The sequence below is a fragment of the Pongo abelii genome, chromosome 4 (assembly GCF_028885655.2).
Source record: "Pongo abelii isolate AG06213 chromosome 4, NHGRI_mPonAbe1-v2.0_pri, whole genome shotgun sequence".
NCBI classification, from domain to species: Eukaryota; Metazoa; Chordata; class Mammalia; order Primates; family Hominidae; genus Pongo; species Pongo abelii.
In genome coordinates this window covers 65293325-65310881 of record NC_071989.2, presented here as the reverse complement: position 1 = coordinate 65310881, position 17557 = coordinate 65293325, and the positions used below count along the sequence as shown (strand labels likewise).

General features: G+C 39.7%; 1 pseudogene; it reads right to left on the bottom strand.

Annotated features, from left to right (window-relative positions):
- Positions 1 to 422: 422 nt before the first annotated feature.
- LOC100452198 (glycoprotein-N-acetylgalactosamine 3-beta-galactosyltransferase 1-like) lies at positions 423 to 1631 on the bottom strand (annotated as a pseudogene).
- Between the last annotated feature and the right edge of the window lie 15926 nt (positions 1632 to 17557).

Below are 17557 nucleotides of genomic sequence, written 5' to 3'. Positions count from 1 at the left end.
CAGGCGTGAGCCACTGCACCCAGCCCTAAGATTTTCTTTAAGGCAGATCTGTTTATTACTAACATGGTGCAGTGTAGTTTTAGCAAATTCAACTGTTTTAGTTTCTCAGTGACAATAATACAGATGGTCAAAAATAGACAACAAAATCTCTTTTCTAGTTCCTCTACCTGGCCATCATTTTAAAAACACAAGTTCTTCTTATATATATAGATATATTTTTATATTACTGTATCAAAACACATTTTAACAGACTTCGCAGCTCATTTAAAGCTTCAGTTTATAGTCATTCAAGTGAAAGATTTCTATATGGAATGTTCACTTAGAATTCCTCACTGGGATTCCAGTGCTCTATGTCAGAAATGCAGAAGTCCTTCTTCAGGGCAATGCTAGACATTTTACCTTTGTTCATTCATGGTTTTCTTTCAAGGGTTTCCTAACTTCACTTTTGTGCCTTCATTTTTGTTTGCTTGACTAATTTCCTTTAGCATATTTTCAGGTAAGTTAGCTTGATATCTGTATAAATAACCATACGGACGAAGATGATAAACAAGGTATTCTAACACATACACAGTTGTAAAATCAACATAGTGAAAAGAAACTGCAAGATCAGAACAGCAACCAGGACGCTCTACAGAAGGATAATAGTTGTAATTCCAGTACCAAAAGCTTCTAGGTAGATAACCTTTATTAAATGGTGTTCTGGCACAAAGGGATGAAAAATTTCTTTTCCAGTGGGATCTCTGGAATCTCCTGCTTCTACATTTATAATTTCCATGCATCTCTCCAGTGCTAAGTCTTCAGTGGAGGAATTATGTGACACTTGTCTGTTTTAAATGCATCAAGAAATCTTTTCAAGGCTTTCTTTGCTTAGTAAATATCCTGCTCCTCCACTCATACAGCCTTGCTTTACAAAGGGCTTAAATCTTCTCCCAAAGTAAATGGGTTCTTTAGAATCATATTTTGAAAGAAGCCATCTCAAATTGTCTAGTATGAAATATGTGTCATCATCTGCTTTCAAAAACCAATCAGCATCTTCTAAATGATGTTGATGAACAGACTGAAAAGGTTTAATTGTTTTCCAGTATAGCTCATCTCTGCCTTCTTTGGTTTTCAATCCCACAGCAGGGAAGTCTTTATTTTCTTCTGAACTCATAAAAAATACTTTTAGACGACGCTGGGACCATGTAGCTTTGACACGTTTGGCCTTTTTCTCTAGGTTTTCAGAGCCTGTCATAACCCAGCAAAGAATTTTTACTTGCTGATAGAGGTTTTCAGCGATGTCTGTGTTCTCATCTTTACGTTGGCTAGAATCTGCATTGAAGTTCATTTGTCCTTCTAGATGATTCTGTCCATTATCATCTGAATGCCTCGCATGAGGATCATTATGAAGAATTCTAGATGATTCTGTCCATTATCATCTGAATGCCTCGCATGAGGATCATTATGAAGAGTTCTAGATGATTCTGTCCATTATCATCTGAATGCCTCGCATGAGGATCATTATGAAGAACATTAGTCTGGGTGTCACCCTCTTCTCCCAACAAAATACTAAATAGCTGAGAAAATAAAAGAAATCCTATTGCCGATCCATAGAGGAAGGTTAAAAAATTCAGCCAGGATTTAGAGGCCATTTCCGAAAGTGTATTTCTGACATCGGCCGTGGCTCCCTCTTGCCCCTCCTGGGGGGCAGAGAGGACGACGACATGAGACCGGTGACCTTTGCTTCTCTGGGCACCCGTAGAAGTGGCTCCTGGCCGCTAGCCGAGGCCGCCAGCTGCCGCCCAGATCATTCTCCGGCAGCAGCGGCAGAGTTTTAAATAAAATATAATCTGCGTGTCTTCACATGCTTCTTTCTTCCTATTTCTTCATGTTTCTTCCATTTTCTACCCTCAGAGTCTCTCACCCTGTGTGTATTCTGGAATCTCTCTTTATGCACCCGTACAGAAGTCTATCTGTTTAAAGCAGTTAGAGAGGCAAGACCATTCAAAACATGCTCCTCATGTAAGCAGTGTGGAAAGAAACATAGATGACGAATAGATGAGAAAGAGAGAGAGAGAGGAGCAATAGGAAGGAGACAAGGAAGGACTGAGGTGTTGTTTGTTTATGTAGATCTTTTAGACATCTTAATAAGTGGGTTTCTGATTGTCAGTAGAAAAAAACTTTCCTGCCCTCATTTTAGATTCCATTAGGACCGTAAGTCATCCTTTTCTTTGTACTTGTTGTTTCTACATCATGCTTCCTCATTTCTATAGAAATTCTCTGTACAGTTTCTAAGTTTGTGCCCAATTATTTGCATTGACCGCAACTTAGATTGGCTCTTTGTAAATAACTTCTAGGGAAGCTCCTTCATTTCCTATTTCCTTGTTGTACTGTGGTTTAGCGTACATCGCAGGGCCAGAAGGAATTCTGAAGTACATGCTATTCTGCTTCACACGTCTTCCTTTTCCCCCTACACTGTGCTTCATTCTATGTCTAAATTCCTTCTAAACAGGTTTGGTGGTCATCTAGCCAAGAGAGGTCATCTTCAGTGACAGGAAGCTCACTACTTCTTGAGGTGACCCAGTCCATTTTTATAAGCTCTAATAATAATTAGAATACCTGTCTCTCTGTCACTCTCACCCACTGCTATTTCTAACTACTGGAGTCTCACACAGCAATTTAACCATAAAATTGTTTGCATAAAAGCCCTTCGAAAAACAATTCTATTTACAATAGTATGAGAAAGAATAAAATACTTAGGAATAACCAAGGTGGTAAAAGACTGGTACACTGAAAACTACAAAGCATTGCTGAAAGAAATTAAGGGAAACACCAGTAAATGGAAAGACATTTTATGTTTCATGAATTAGAAAACTTAATATTATTAAGATGCCAATACTACACAAAGCAATCTACAGATTCAATATAATCTCTGTCAAAATCCCAATGATGTTTTCTACAGAAATAGAAAAATCATCCTAATATTCATATTGAATTTCAGGAGACCCCAAAATAGCCAAAAAATCTTCAAAAAGAAGAGTTGGAGGTTTCACACTTCCTGGTTTCAAAACTTACTACAAAGCTACAGTAATGAAAACAGTGTGGTACTGGCATACAGACATATAGATCAGTAGAATAGAACTGAAAGTCCAGAAATAATCCCATACATTTATGGTCAACTGATTTTCCACAAGAGTGCCAAGACCATTCAATAGGGAAAGAATAATTGCTATGACTTGAATGTTCCCACTGAAAGTTGTGTTGAAATTTAACTGTCATTGTACCAGTATTAAGAGGTGGGCTTTTTAGAGGTGATTGGAGCATGAGGGCTCTGCTCTGATGAATTGATTAATACTGTTATATTAGGAGTGAGTTAGATATCTTCTGGCGTGGATGCCTGATAAAAACAATGAGTTTGGCCTGATTTCCTCTTCTGTCTCACATGCTTGCTTCTGCCTTTCACCCTTCTGCCATGAGATCATCCTCACCACATGTTGGCATCATGCCCTTGGACTTCCTAGCCTCAAGAACCATGAGCCAAATAAGTTTATTTATAAATTACCCAGTCTATAGTATTGTGTTATAGCAGCAGGAAACAGACTAAGACAATAGTATTTTCAATGAATGATGTTGGAAAAACAGGATAGCCACATGGAAAAAAATGTATTTGGACCCTTACTTTACACCATATATAAAAGTTAACTCAAAATGGATCAAAGACCCAAACATAAGACCTAAAACTGTAAAACTCATTAAAAAAAAGCCTAGGGAAAAGCTTCATGACACTGGATTTGGCAATGATTTCTTGGCTATGACATCAAATGCACAGACAACAGAAGAAAAAATCGAAATTAGACTACATCAAAATTAAAAGCTTTGTCATCAAAGGACACTATCAACAGAATGAAAAGGCAACCCACAGAATGAGAGAAAATATTTGCAAATCATATGCCTGATAAAAGTTTAATATTCAGAATATATAAAGAACTCCTACAACCCAGCAACAAAAAGCCAAACAACTCAATTAAAAATGGGCAAAGGATTTGAATAGACATTTCTTGAAAGATATGCCTATAGCCAATAAGCACATGGAAAAATGCTCACTGTCACTAATATTAGAGAAATGCAAATCAAAACCACAATGAAATATGACTTCACCCTCATTAGGATGGCTATTATTTTTTTAAAAACCCAAACAATAAATAATAAGTGTTAGCAAGGATATGGGGAAATTGAAACTCTTGTGCACTTTGGTGGAAATACAAAATGGTGCAGCCTTTTGGAAGACAGTATGGTGGTTCCTTCAAAAATTAAAAATGGAATTATCACATGATCCAACAATTCCACTTCTGAGTATATACCCAAAAGAATTAAAAGCAGGAATGCAAAAAGATTTGTAGACCCATGTTCACAGCAGCATTATTCACAATAGCCAAAAGATGGGAACAACCCAAGTGTCCATTGACAGGTAATGAATAAACAAAATGTGATGCACACATACAATTAAATATTATTAAATCTTAAAAAGGGAGACAATTCTGACACATTCTACAACATGGATGAACCTTGAGGATATTATGCTAAGTGAAATAAGCCAGTCACGAAAGGACAACGTTTATTGATTCCACATACATGAGGTGCCTTTAGTAGTCAAATTCCTAGACAGAAAGTAGAATGGTGGTTTCCAGGGACTGGGGACGGGAAAGAATGGGAAGTTACAGTTTAATGAGTACAGAGATTTGGAAGATGAAAGGATGAGTTTTAGTGATGGTTACACAACAGTGTGAATGGACATAATGCAATTGAACTGTAAGCACACTTAAATGGTTAAAATTTCAAATTTTGTGTATCTTTTACCACAATTTTTTTTTTTTTTTTTTTTTTTTTGAGACAGAGTCTCGCTCTGTTGCCCAGGCTGGAGTGCAGTGGCGTGATCTTGGCTCACTGCAAGCTCTGCCTCCCAGATTCGCGCCATTCTCCTGCCTCAGCCTCCTGCACAATTTTTTTAATTAAAAAAACTCTTTAACTATCTGAAGGCTACTATCATGACCCCATGGAATAATCTTCAGAGTAGACACATTTATTTCCTTCAACCATTCTTCACGTGACATGATTAAAGTCCATTCATACCTCCAGTCACTCACCTCTGAATGTTCTCCAGCCACTATACCCCTGTTTGAGACCATAGACCTCAATATGACACTGACCAGTTAAGAATGGAAAAGGCCTATCAGTGCCCTCAGTATGGCTACTAGATTTGGTAATTCAGCCAGACTTCCTACTAATTTATTACAACGCTGTTTATTTCTATAGAGCTAATTTTCCAACTAAAACTCCAAGTTCTTTTTTAAAACGTTTTATCGGTCAGAACTTTTTCAGTGATTAAAAAGAAAATCCAAATGAATACACAAAATCTATGTAAATTGGCTTAAGCTGGAGGCATCACATTACTTGACTTCAAATTATACTACAAGGCTATAGTAACCAAAATAGCACGATACTGACATAAAAACAGCCATGTAGACCTATGGAACAGAACTGAGATTCCAGAAACAAGTTCACACATTTACAGACAACTCATTTTTAACAAAGGCACCAAGACATACATTTGGGAAAGGACAGTCTCTTCAATAAAAGGTGCTGGGAAGACTGGATATCTATATGCAGAAGAATAAAACTAGACCCCTATCTCTCACCATATACAAAAGTCAAATCAAAACGGATTAAAGATTTAAATGTAAGACATGAAACTACCAGAAAACATTGGGGAAATGCTTCGGGACATTGATCTAGGCTAAGATTTCTTTTTCCTTTTTCTTTTTTTTGGGGGGGCGGGGTGCGGGGTGCGGGGTGCGAGGGGCGGGCAGAGAAAAGCTCTCCACCTTTCTCTGGTAAGAGAAAGATGTCACCAGGTGGCTTCCAGGTTCATGGGTGGTAGAACAAAGCGACAGTATTGTTCTCGACAACCCCAGTCAACATATCAAACGTATCATTGCTTTTCATGGGCTCTAATTGGGTCACATTTCTGAATCCATCTCCATGGCCAGGATAATGCTAGTGCTGAGTGGCTTAGTTCTAAGCCACATGTTCTGCCCCTGACCAGGGATATAGTCAATTCCATTGAATCAGCCTGTGGGCTAGAAGAGGAGAGGACGTAGTCCCTAGAAAATAATCGGGTTAATCTTATCAACAGGGAGAGGGGAAGTTGAGTGCAAAAACTACATACTTAACAACCCTTCAATCAGTTCAAGTGGATATTTTGTGGACTAAGATATTGTTACCGGGGGTCCTTGTTCTTAGAGCTCCCAAGATGGTGGCAGGGGGGCTTCCAAGATGGTAGCAAACCTCGTGTTATCTGACCTGGGGTTCTTGGCCTCACATATTCCAAGGAATGGAATCTTGGGCCATGCAGTGAGTGTTATAGCTCTATTAGAAGCCATGGGTCATGGAAGAGAACCTAGAACCCGGTGACTAGCGTTCAGCTCGATTAGGACGAACCCAGGCAGTTAGCCGTGCAGGAACAATGGCAAGCCTTTAGCCCGATTGGGAACAGCAATGGGTGCCTCGCTGGATCAGGAGCACAGTGGACACCCTGCTGGATCCAGAGGGATAGAAGTCAGTGGCGGGTCTGCGACAGCAGCAAACAGCAGTGGTGGACAGTGAGCGAAAGCTCAGCTCGAGACGTAACAAACACGGACCAGAAGAGTATGTGCAGTTGCAAGATTTAATAGAGTGAAAACAGAGCTCCCATACAAAGGGAGGCGACCCAAAGAGGGTAGCCATTGCCAGCTCGAATGCCTGGGTTTAAATCCCAGTCATTGTCCCTCCCGCTACGCTCTCAGACAACAGATGATTGGCTATTTCTTTACCTCCTGTTTTTGCCTAATTAGCGTTTTAGTGAGCTCTCTGATTGGTCAGGTGTGAACTAAGTTCCAAGCCCTGTGTTTAAAGGTGGATGCAGTCACCTTCCCAGCTAGGCTTAGGGATTCTTAGTCGGCCTAGGGAATCCAGCTGGTCCTGTCTTTCAATATGTTACTCTACCTTTAGCTCTATTAAATACCATCTAATTAGATTTCTGGCAAGATATTTTGGGGATCATAATTCTATCAGGCAATGCAATCATTGTTTCTCTCAGCTGTATGTGGTCGATAGTGTGATGAATGTGCCTTGCATATTTTATTGCACTCAGTGATGAACGGATTGTGAATACATTTATGTCTGTTATATAGGCACATTATATAACATATGAACAGGCTGTTAAACACAGAGCTCCTCAGCCCACCACCAGGATCTTCCTCCTGAAGTAATACCACCAGCATCTTTGGATGTGGTCACACAACCAGATACCAGCTCCATCTTTGTCCTATTTCTGGGCCCTATTTCTTGTGCCCAAATATACTGTGCGAAATCTTAACAAAATGTCTAGAGTCCTGGGAAGGTTCTTAATGGAGACTAATGTTCTGTGCAATGTACGGACTTTTTGTCTAATCATCATCAACAAGAGACTATTTTCTCTACATGTCCCAGATTTCTAATGCTTTCTAAACACATCAAAAAAAATTTTTTTTAAGTAGCAGTAGTCACAGCAAATATATAAAATATATACACTATTATATGCCAGGCCTTGTTCTAAAAGCACACAGAATTAAATAGTAACTCATTTTTTTCCTTCCAACAAACTTATAAGAGAGGTAGGTAGTTATCATAATTATCATCATGATTACCTTCATTTTAAAGACAAAGAAACTGGCCAGGAACAGTGGCTCATGCCTATAAATCCCAGCACTTTGGGAGGCCAACATGGGAGGATTGTTAGAGATCAGCCTGGGCAACATGGCAAAACCCCATCTCTACAAAAAATACAAAAATTAGCTGGGCATGGTGGTGCATGTCTGTAGTCCCAGCTACTCAGGAGGCTGAGATGGGAGGATCACTTGGGCCTGGGAGGTCAAGGCTGCAGTGAGCCAAGATCACGCCACTGCACTCCAGCCTGGGTGACCCAAAGAGACCCTGTAAACAAACAAACAAATGAAAACAAGGAAACTAAGGCCTGGAGAGGGGACAGCCCAAATCCACACAGCTGGTCAGTGCAAGCTGGGACTGATACTGAGGTTGTCTGGCTCCACAGTCCTTGTGCTCATCACAGGAGTGGCATTTGACCTGGACACCCCTCCTCTCTCATTTCTGGCCCCCAGGCAAATGTGCAAGTGAGTCTGCCTAAAACAAACAAACAAAAACAACAAAATACTACAGTGGGTAAGTTAAGGAACAACCACTCACTTTACAAAACATTTTGTTGTCATAAATGAATCATTTCCAATAACAAGTTCCTTTGCGGACAGACAGGTCAACCAGCTAAAAGACACTTATGACTTCCCAAAAATACTGGGACAGAGAAACCGAGGCAAAGGGTTAGGACCACTGCCAACTAAAGATCAATTAGAACTGAAAACTAAAAAGTACCTTTGACATAATGTCCACATTAGCAGAAAAACACAACTTAAAAAACCTTTTTCTCTTTTTTTACTTTTTTTTTTTTTTTTGAGACGGAGTTTCACTCTTGTTGCCCAGGCTGGAGTACAATGGCGCCATCTCGGCTCACCGCAACCTCCGCCTCCCGGGTTCAAGCAATTCTCCTGCTTCAGCCTCCCGAGTAGCTGGAATTACAGGCATGCGCCACCATGCCCAGCTAATTTTTTGTATTTTTAGTAGAGATGGAGTTTCTCCACGTTGGTCAGGCTGGTCTCAAACTCCCGACCTCAGGTGATCCACCCACCTCAGCCTCCCAAAGTGCTGAGATTACAGGCGTGAGCCACCACACCTGAACAGTGGCTATGCTTGGGGAGCAGGGGAGGCGTGCATGGGAAGAACTGTGTGAGTCGATCAACACAGCCTCTCCCTGGAGGCCTCCTCTTGAGCAGAACTCACCTCCCAGTCCTCCCTGTTCTCCACTTGACCCACAGTTCTTTTGTTGTTGTTGTTTTGTTTTGAGACAGAGTCTCGCTGTGTCGCCCAGGCTAGAGTGCAATGGTGTGATCTCAGCTCACTGCACCCTCTGCCTCCCGGGTTAAAGCAATTATCCTGCCTCAGCCTCCCAAGTAGCTGGGATTACAGGCGCACGCCACCACACCTGGCTTATTTTTTTGTATTTTTAGTAGAGGCTGGGTTTCTCCACACTGGCCAGGCTGGTCTTGAACTCCTGACCTCAAGTGATCTGCCCGCCTCGGCCTCACACAGTGCTGGGACTACAGGCATGAGCCACTGCACCCAGCCCCACTTGACCCATAGTTCTGTTGTTGCCTTTTTTTTTTTTTTTTTAAGACAAGGTCTCACTCCATTGTCCAGGCTGGAGTATAGTGGCATGATCATAGCTCACTGCTTGAATTCCAGGGCTCAAGTGATCCTCCTGCCTCAGCCTCCTGAGTACCTGGGACTACAGGTACCCACAACAATGTCCAGCTAATTTTTAAATTTTTTGTAGAGAGAGGGTCTCACTGTGCTGCCCAGGCTGATCTCGGACTCCTGGGCTCAAGCCTTCCTCCCACCTCAGCCTCCCAAAGTGCTGAGATTACAGACCTGAGCCATCATGCCTGGCCTGATGTTGCCTTTGACCATGCTATTAGTTGGTTCAGTCGTGCACAAGGCATAATGCAGGTGGCTACCAAATTCAAAGGAGTTGCCTACAGTTCTGTTTCTTCTGGGAATTCCCTCTCATGAAATCTCAGGTGGTTGAAATGAAGAGACTTTCATGAAGGGACAGCTTGCAGAGATGAAGCAGGGCTGAAAGAATGAACTAGGGATGCTGAAGCTCCACAGACTAACATCAGTGGGAAGCCAATCCCATACTTACAGCTAAAAAGGATGGGAGGGGACCGTTTTATCAGGGAACCCAGAGAGACTAACTCTGCAGAGGAAGAGACTGGCTCTGCCAAGAAAGAGCCTCCTGGTGGGAGAGAAGTGGCTCCTGCCGAACACTGCACTAGGGGAAGGCAGGAAGAAATGTCACATCTGTCTCTTCTCCCCATCAGGCTCCTGCCCGTGCCTCTCATGGGCAAGCAAGAGGGTGAGGGAGCCTGGGTGGAGCACTCGGCAAGGGTCAGTCCTCAGGGTACAGAATATGGTGGGAAAGGCTGCCTCACCCTCTACATCTGGAGAACGGAGAATGGAGAGCACAATGTCTCTTTCAAAGGTAGTAAACTGAGTCATTGGGAGGACAAGGAACATGTTCCAGATCAAAAAGGGCAATGCAGAACCAAGATGAGGGCCCACTTTCCTCTCTGGGCTCACTGGCTTTGAGAAGCCTGAAAGCCTGGAAATAATCGGAAAATCTCAAATGACGTCCAATCCCTCAGGTTCCTTTCCAATACACGGCGGTGTTACAAACGGCATGAGTGATCCACCTTTCTTCAGAAGTGGTGAGGGAGTGTGTAGCCAGGATGACTCAGTCTTCTGCCTGGATTCACTTGAGAAGTTTTAATGAATCACTTGTGTGGGTGACTACTTGGGTATTGTTATTCTTTCAGTGAACTGGCTCCACACACTAACATTGTGTCTGTTTGATGCATGAAGGTGACTCATCTGAGGAAGTTGACCTGACCATGGTTTATCAAGCAGCCTCTAATGGAGATGTCAATGCTCTGACTGCAGTGATTCGGGAAGACCCTTCTATCCTAGAATGCTGTGACAGTGAAGGTGAGATATGTATGCATTTTGAATCCAGAATGTTCTGCTCTATTTTTTTAGAGATGGCCTTCAGACATGAGCAATGTTAATAAATGTATATCTGACCAGCCATTTTGATACTGTGGCTATGTGCAGATACCACATCGCCTCTTATAATGAAGTCATCAGTTCGAGTTTGTTTTCAATATCCTTGTATGAATGACCAAAATAGATAGGTCAAGTAGTTAGGAAAGGGTACGGAAAGAGCAGACTACTTTTGGTAGCAATGGATGTTGAGAAAATGTAACTGTAAAAGGCAAAGAGCAAGGATTTCTGCTTCTGGGAAGATGGAGTAGATGCATTTCTTTCGTATTATTTCTGCTAAATGCAACTAAAAACGCTGGACGTTATATATAAACATAAAAAGACTCTGGAAGATGGAGATAAGATGACATATGAGCTGAGATCTTCTGACTCAAGGAATGACATGGTGTAAGTGCCCAGCGTTTTCTTTTTGCCTTGTCTCTCCCAGAGCTGATGCTGAAGAAGCTGGCAACCCAGAAATGTCAACAGGCACAGACTAAACAGCAAGAAAAACAACAAAAGCCTTCCCTCTCTGGCTAAAGGACCAGGAAAGGAACAGCCTAGAAAGACAGAACACTTTTTAGACAATAAGTCCCTACTCCAGCCAAACACCACAAAAAGCCATGGGGCTCCAGCCCCACTCATTCCAGCAAAGACTAAGTAGGAAACCTGGATTTCTAATGCCACCTTGCAATAATGAGGTGGCACCCATTTACTTCCCCTTTACAGCAGTGCCCATGGAAGCCAGCTAAAATAAAGGGTTTAAGATCAGGAATCTCATAATATAATACCCCAAATGTCCAAGTTTCAATCGAAAATTACTTGTCATACCAAGAAACAGGAAGATCCCAAACTGAATGAAAAAATAATCAACAGATGCCAATGAAAGAGATGTTAGAATTATCTCACAAAGATTTTCAAATAACCGTGACAAAAATGCTTCAATGAGCACTTTTTTCCATTGAAAACATGCTTAAAAGTAAAGAAAAAAATAGAAAGTCTCAGCAAAGAAATAATAAAAGACATAAGGAAAAAACAAATGAGAATTTTTAAAAATCAAAAATACAATCATCACAATGTTAAAACTCAGTGAATAAGCTCAGCAGCAGAATGAGGATGCAAAGGAAAGAATTAATGAACTTGAAAACAGAACAGTAAGAAATAGCCAATAAGAAACAGGTAATCTGAAGAGCCCTATAATTAGGAAATTGACTTCATAATTTTAAAATCCCCCCCAAAAAAGATATCTTCAGGACTAGATTATTTCACCAGAGATTTGTGATCCTCCCACCTTGGCCTCCCAAAGGGCTAAGATTATAGATATGAGCCACCTCACCTGGCAGATTTCTACAAACTTTTAGAGAATAACCAGCATCGATTCCACATAATCTCTTCCAAAAAAAGAGATGAGAAAACACGTTTCAGTTATGTTTATGAGCTAGTATTACTTCACTATCAAAACCAAAGACGATGTAAAAAAAAATAAGCCTATAGACCAGTAGTCTTCATGAAAGTAGAGATAAAAATCCTTAACCAAATATTAGCAAATAGAATTCAGTAATATACAGAAATAGGCTCGACACAGTGGCTCACGCCTATAATCCCAACACTTTGGGAGGTCGAGGCAAGCAGATGACTTGAGGTCAGGACTTGAGGTCAAGACCGGCCTGGCCAACATGGTGAAACCCCGTCTCTACTAAAAATACAAAAATTAGCTGGGTACGGTGACATGCGCCTGTAATCCTAGCTACTGGGGAGGCTGAGGCATGAGAATTGCTTGAACCTGGGAGGTGGAGGTTGCAGTGAGCCAAGATCACACTACTGCACTCCAGCCTGGGTGACAGAGCAAGACTCCATCTCAAAACAAAAACAAAAAGAATCACACACCATGACCAAATAGGGTTTGTTTTAGGGGTGTTAGGGATGTAAGACTGGTTCAATATTTGAAATTCAATGTAATCCACCGAATTAACCAACTAAGGCAGAAAAATCACATGTTCATATCAATTAATACAAAAAAAGCTTTAGACAAAATTTAACACATATTAATAATAAAAATCTCAGAAAAATAGGAATACAGGAGAGCTTCTTCAACATAAGGAAGAGTATCAACAACAACAACAGCAACAACAACTCTAGAGCTAAGGTTTTACTTAATGGTGAAAGTTTGAGTGCTTTGCCCCTAAGACCTGGAATAAGGTGTGAATGTCCACTCTCACTACTCCAATTCAGCATAGTTTAATATGAGTGCAAAAGGGCAAGAAAAGGAAATAAAAAGCATACATCTTTTATTTTTTTGACAGAGTCTCACTCTGTCACCCAGACTGGAGTGCAGTGGTGCAATCTTGGCTCACTGCAACCTCCACCTCCCGGGTTCAAGCAATTCTGCCTCAGACTCCCGAGTAACTGGGATTACAGGTGCCCGCCACTGCGCCCAGCTAATTTTTGTATTTTTAGTAGAGACAGGTTTCACCATGTTGCCCAGGCTCTTCTCAAACTCCTGACCTCCCAGGTGATCCGCCCACCTTGGCCTCCCAAAGTGCTGGGATTACAGGTGTGAGCCACTGGCCCGGCCAAAGGCATACATCTTGAAAAGGAAAAAAGAAAACTGTTACTTTTTGCACAATTTGATTGTCTTCATAGTAACTCCTAAGGAACCTACCAACATACTCCTACAACTAAGTGAGTTCAGCAAGGTCACAGGGTACAAGACATAGATTTTATTTTTGTATACAAACAATGAACATGCAGACATCAAAATTTTAAACTATAATACCATTTAAAATCACTCAATAAAAAGAGACATTTTTTGTGCAAATACAATAAAATATGTACAGAACTTGTATGTTGAAAACTATAAAGTGCTAATTAAATAAATCAAAGATCTTAATAAATGGAAAGGCATACCATGTTTGTGGACTAGAAGCCTCAACTTACTAAACATGCAATGCTCTTCAAATTTGTATACAGGTTTAGCGCAAATTCTGAAGAGACATCTTGGCATGAGATGGAGACCACAATTTCTACCAAACCCCAGCAAGATTTTTTGTGCATAGAGACAAGATTAGCTAAAATGTGTACAGAAATACAAAGGAACTAGGATAGTTAAAACAATTTTGAAAAAGAATAAAGTGGAAGGAATCAGTATACCCAATTTCAACTACATTCAAGCTACATGCTATAGTTTGAATGTGTTCCCTCAAATTTCATGTGTTGGGAACCTGGTCCACAATGCAGTATTGTTGAGAGGTGGAACCTTTGGGAGATTATTGGGATTAATCCACTCATGGGTCATTGTGGGAGTGGGTTAGTAATCATGGGAGTGGGTCTGTTATAAGAGCTAGTTGGGTCATCTCTCATGAGCTCCCTTGCCATGTGATACCCTGTACCACCTCAGGACTCTGCAGAGAGTTCCCACCACCAAAAAGGCCCTCACCCAATATGGCCCCTCAACCTTGGACATCCCAGCCTCCAGAACTGAAAGAAATAAAATTCTTCTCTTCATAAATTACCCAGTCTCGTGTATTCATTTATAGCAACAGAAAACAGACTAAGACAGTACAAAAATCAAAACTAGCTGGGTTAATCCATCTAGAGTATTCAGAGTTATGCCTGATACATAATAAACACTCAATAAATACAAGCTATTATTGTTGCTTTTGGAATTTCATAACCTTACTGTAACTACTTTGCACCACCCAGGACAAGACAATGAGTCTCAAAGTGGCTAAGTTTCTTAGCCAAAGTTTCATAGCTAATAAAATACCTGGAACTGGAACCCAAATGTTCTGTATCCTTGGTTAGTGCTCTTTCTGCTCCTTATCTTATAGTGCAGATGTCTTAAAGTTCTTGAACACTTTACCATGTGGCAAAGTGGATCATTTAAGGACACAAGATGCTGAGGCTACCTTCCTGCACAACTTACCTAACCAAGTTGCTCCACCCTTTATTTTGCAGAATTTAACAATTTTGACAATTTGCAATCTTTTCCTTGGATTTTTTTAAAGGAAAAAAGTTACAGAGCAGTTGAAGGCCCTTTTTATCCTTTTCTGATTCCACCCCTTTTCCCTTCATTCCTCTAAAATAACTAACCACTATTCTGAAGTTGGTGTGTATCTTTCCTTTTTCTGTTTTTGTGCTTTAACTGGGTTTATAGCAGTCTGTTGTTATTTTGATTTATAAAATTTACATAAATAATAGTGTGTATCTTTGCAATTGGCTTTCTTCACTCAAAATTATGTCTTCAAGATTTATTCAAGTGGATCTGGATTAATTTAACTCTGACATTTTAATTGCTCTATGACACTTCTTTGCATAAATATAACATAATTTATGTATTTCTCTATTAATGTTCATTTATGCCATTTCTTGTTAGTTTAATTCTTCATTATCATCTTTGATTCTATCTCTTTGTTCATCAATGTGAAATTTTCTTTATGAAATAAACTTGGAAGTGGAATTACAGGGTTATAAGGTATAAGCACCTATAATTTTATTAAATGTTGCCACATTTATCCCCAAAAATGGTTGTCCCAGCTTATACTTTAACCAACAGTATGTAAGAGTTTCCCAAATCCTTGACAACACCTGGCATTTCAGATGTTTTATAATTGCTAATCCAATATGTATGAAGTGGTTTCTCAATGTCATTTCTCAATGACATTGAGAAATATAGAAATATGTATTCCCTAATTATTTGAGAGATTTATAATCTTTCATATGTTTATTGGCTTGTGTCTGCTGTCTCTCAAATTGCTCCTACATTGTTTATTTCTTTCTGATTGAATTGTTGATGTTATTTATTTAGTTAAGCTCATAATTTTTTCTTGGTTTTATGAATTCAAATAACCTCCCAATCTGTAACTGGCCTTTTCATTTCGTTTATGGGACCTTATGTAATACAGAAAATTTTAATTTGAATATAATTGAATTTAATAAAATGTTTTCTTTATAGTTTGCAGTTTTTATGTCTTCTTCAGTAAGGCCTTACTAGTCTTAATGTTATAAAATATATTCGTCTATATATTTTATAAGTTGTTAAATTTTGCTTTTCATATTTGGTGTCTAATCCATTTGGAAAATATTTATGTATGATGTGAATTTTAGATCTAATTTTAACGTATCCCTTTTGTATAACCAGTTTGTCAGCACCATTTATTGAATACCTTTTTTTTTCCTAGTGATTTGTGATGTCACTTTGGTCATATATTGAGTTCCTCCATAGGTCTAAGTATTTCATGGACTGTTTCTTCTGTTCTGTTGATATATTTATTATTTTAATTACCATGGCTGTATAATCTTGTTGGTTCAAAAAGCAATAATCCTCTTTCATTCTACTGTAAAATTGTCTTGAAAATTTTTTTGACACTTTAAACTTCCAGATAAATTTTAGGATTTTTTTCAAGTTTCACAACAGCTTTGTTGAGTTTTTATTAGACTTGCAATGAATGTATAGATTCATTTTCAGGAAATTGATAGCTCTATTATATTGAGTCTTTTCCTTCATAAACATAGTATCTTCCCATGTTTAGTTCTTCTTTTATGTCACCCAGCAAGTTTTATACTTTTTATCCACATGTCTTGCTCTTCTTCGGTTAGATTTATTCCTAAGTACCGTATTTTTGTTGTTGTTGCTATTGTTTTTTGTTACTTTTCCCATTGCTTTTGTTTAAGGAAGACCTTTTCTTTTATATATGAATTTTACATACAGGAACAATGCTGTACTGTCTCACTTGTTTTATTTTGAGGGTTTTTTTTCTATTTTCTACAAGGACAAACGTACCAACTTAAAATAAATTTTGGAACCCCATTTGAGATGAATCTGTCATTCCTCCCTAAACCTCAGTTAGAGACACCTCAGGAAAATTATTTTAAGCTTAAGAAATATTTGGACCAGATGCAGTGGCTCACGCCAGTAATCCCTGTACTTTGAGACATTGACATGGAAGGATTGCTTGAGCCTGGAAGGTCAAGGCTGCAGGGAGCCATGATCACACCACTGCACTCCAGCCTGGGCAACAGAGCAAGATGCTGTCTCAAAAAAAAAAAAAAAAAAGATTCGTTCAGTAATCATTTGGTTATGCATTTCAGAATTGCTGTTTAATATCTTCCCGGTACCAGGTACAGTGGTTGGTACCGAGGATTCAGTGATGAGCATGAGAGATGTGGTTCCTTCCACTTCGAATTTATAGCTTAGAAGAGACAAGTTTTAAACACATGATTATGCTCAATCAATTCGTAATTGTAAAATATTAAAAGAATTACTAGAGAAAAATGAAGGATGATGAAAAATTATAACATGGACATCCAGTTCACAATGGAGGGTCAGGAAGGTGTTCCCTGAAGAAATTTATATGTAAGCTAGGCTCTCAAGATAGATGTAAATTAGCCAGACATAGCATGTAATTTTATGAAAACAGTATCTAGGGATTCTGTTTTTGTTTCTCTGTGTGTGTGTGTTTTTTTTGAGATGGAGTCTCACTCTGTCACCCAGGCTAGAGTGCAGTGGCACAATCTCGGCTCACTGCAACCTCCACCTCTCGGGTTCAAGCAATTCTCCTGCCTCAGCCTCCTGAGTAGCTGGGATCATAGGTGTGTGCCACCACGCCCAGCAAATTTTTTTTGAATTTTTAGACAGTGTTTAACCATGTTGGCCAGGCTGTTCTCGAACTCCTGGCCTCAAGAGATCTGCCCACCTCTCCCTCCCAAAGTGCTGGGATTACAGGCAGGAGCCACCACACCCGGCCTATCTAGGGATTCTTTAGCTTTACTTACTGAGCATTTCAGATTCACAGATTGCTTCAATAATTGCCTTTTGCAGCATGTCCTTTTT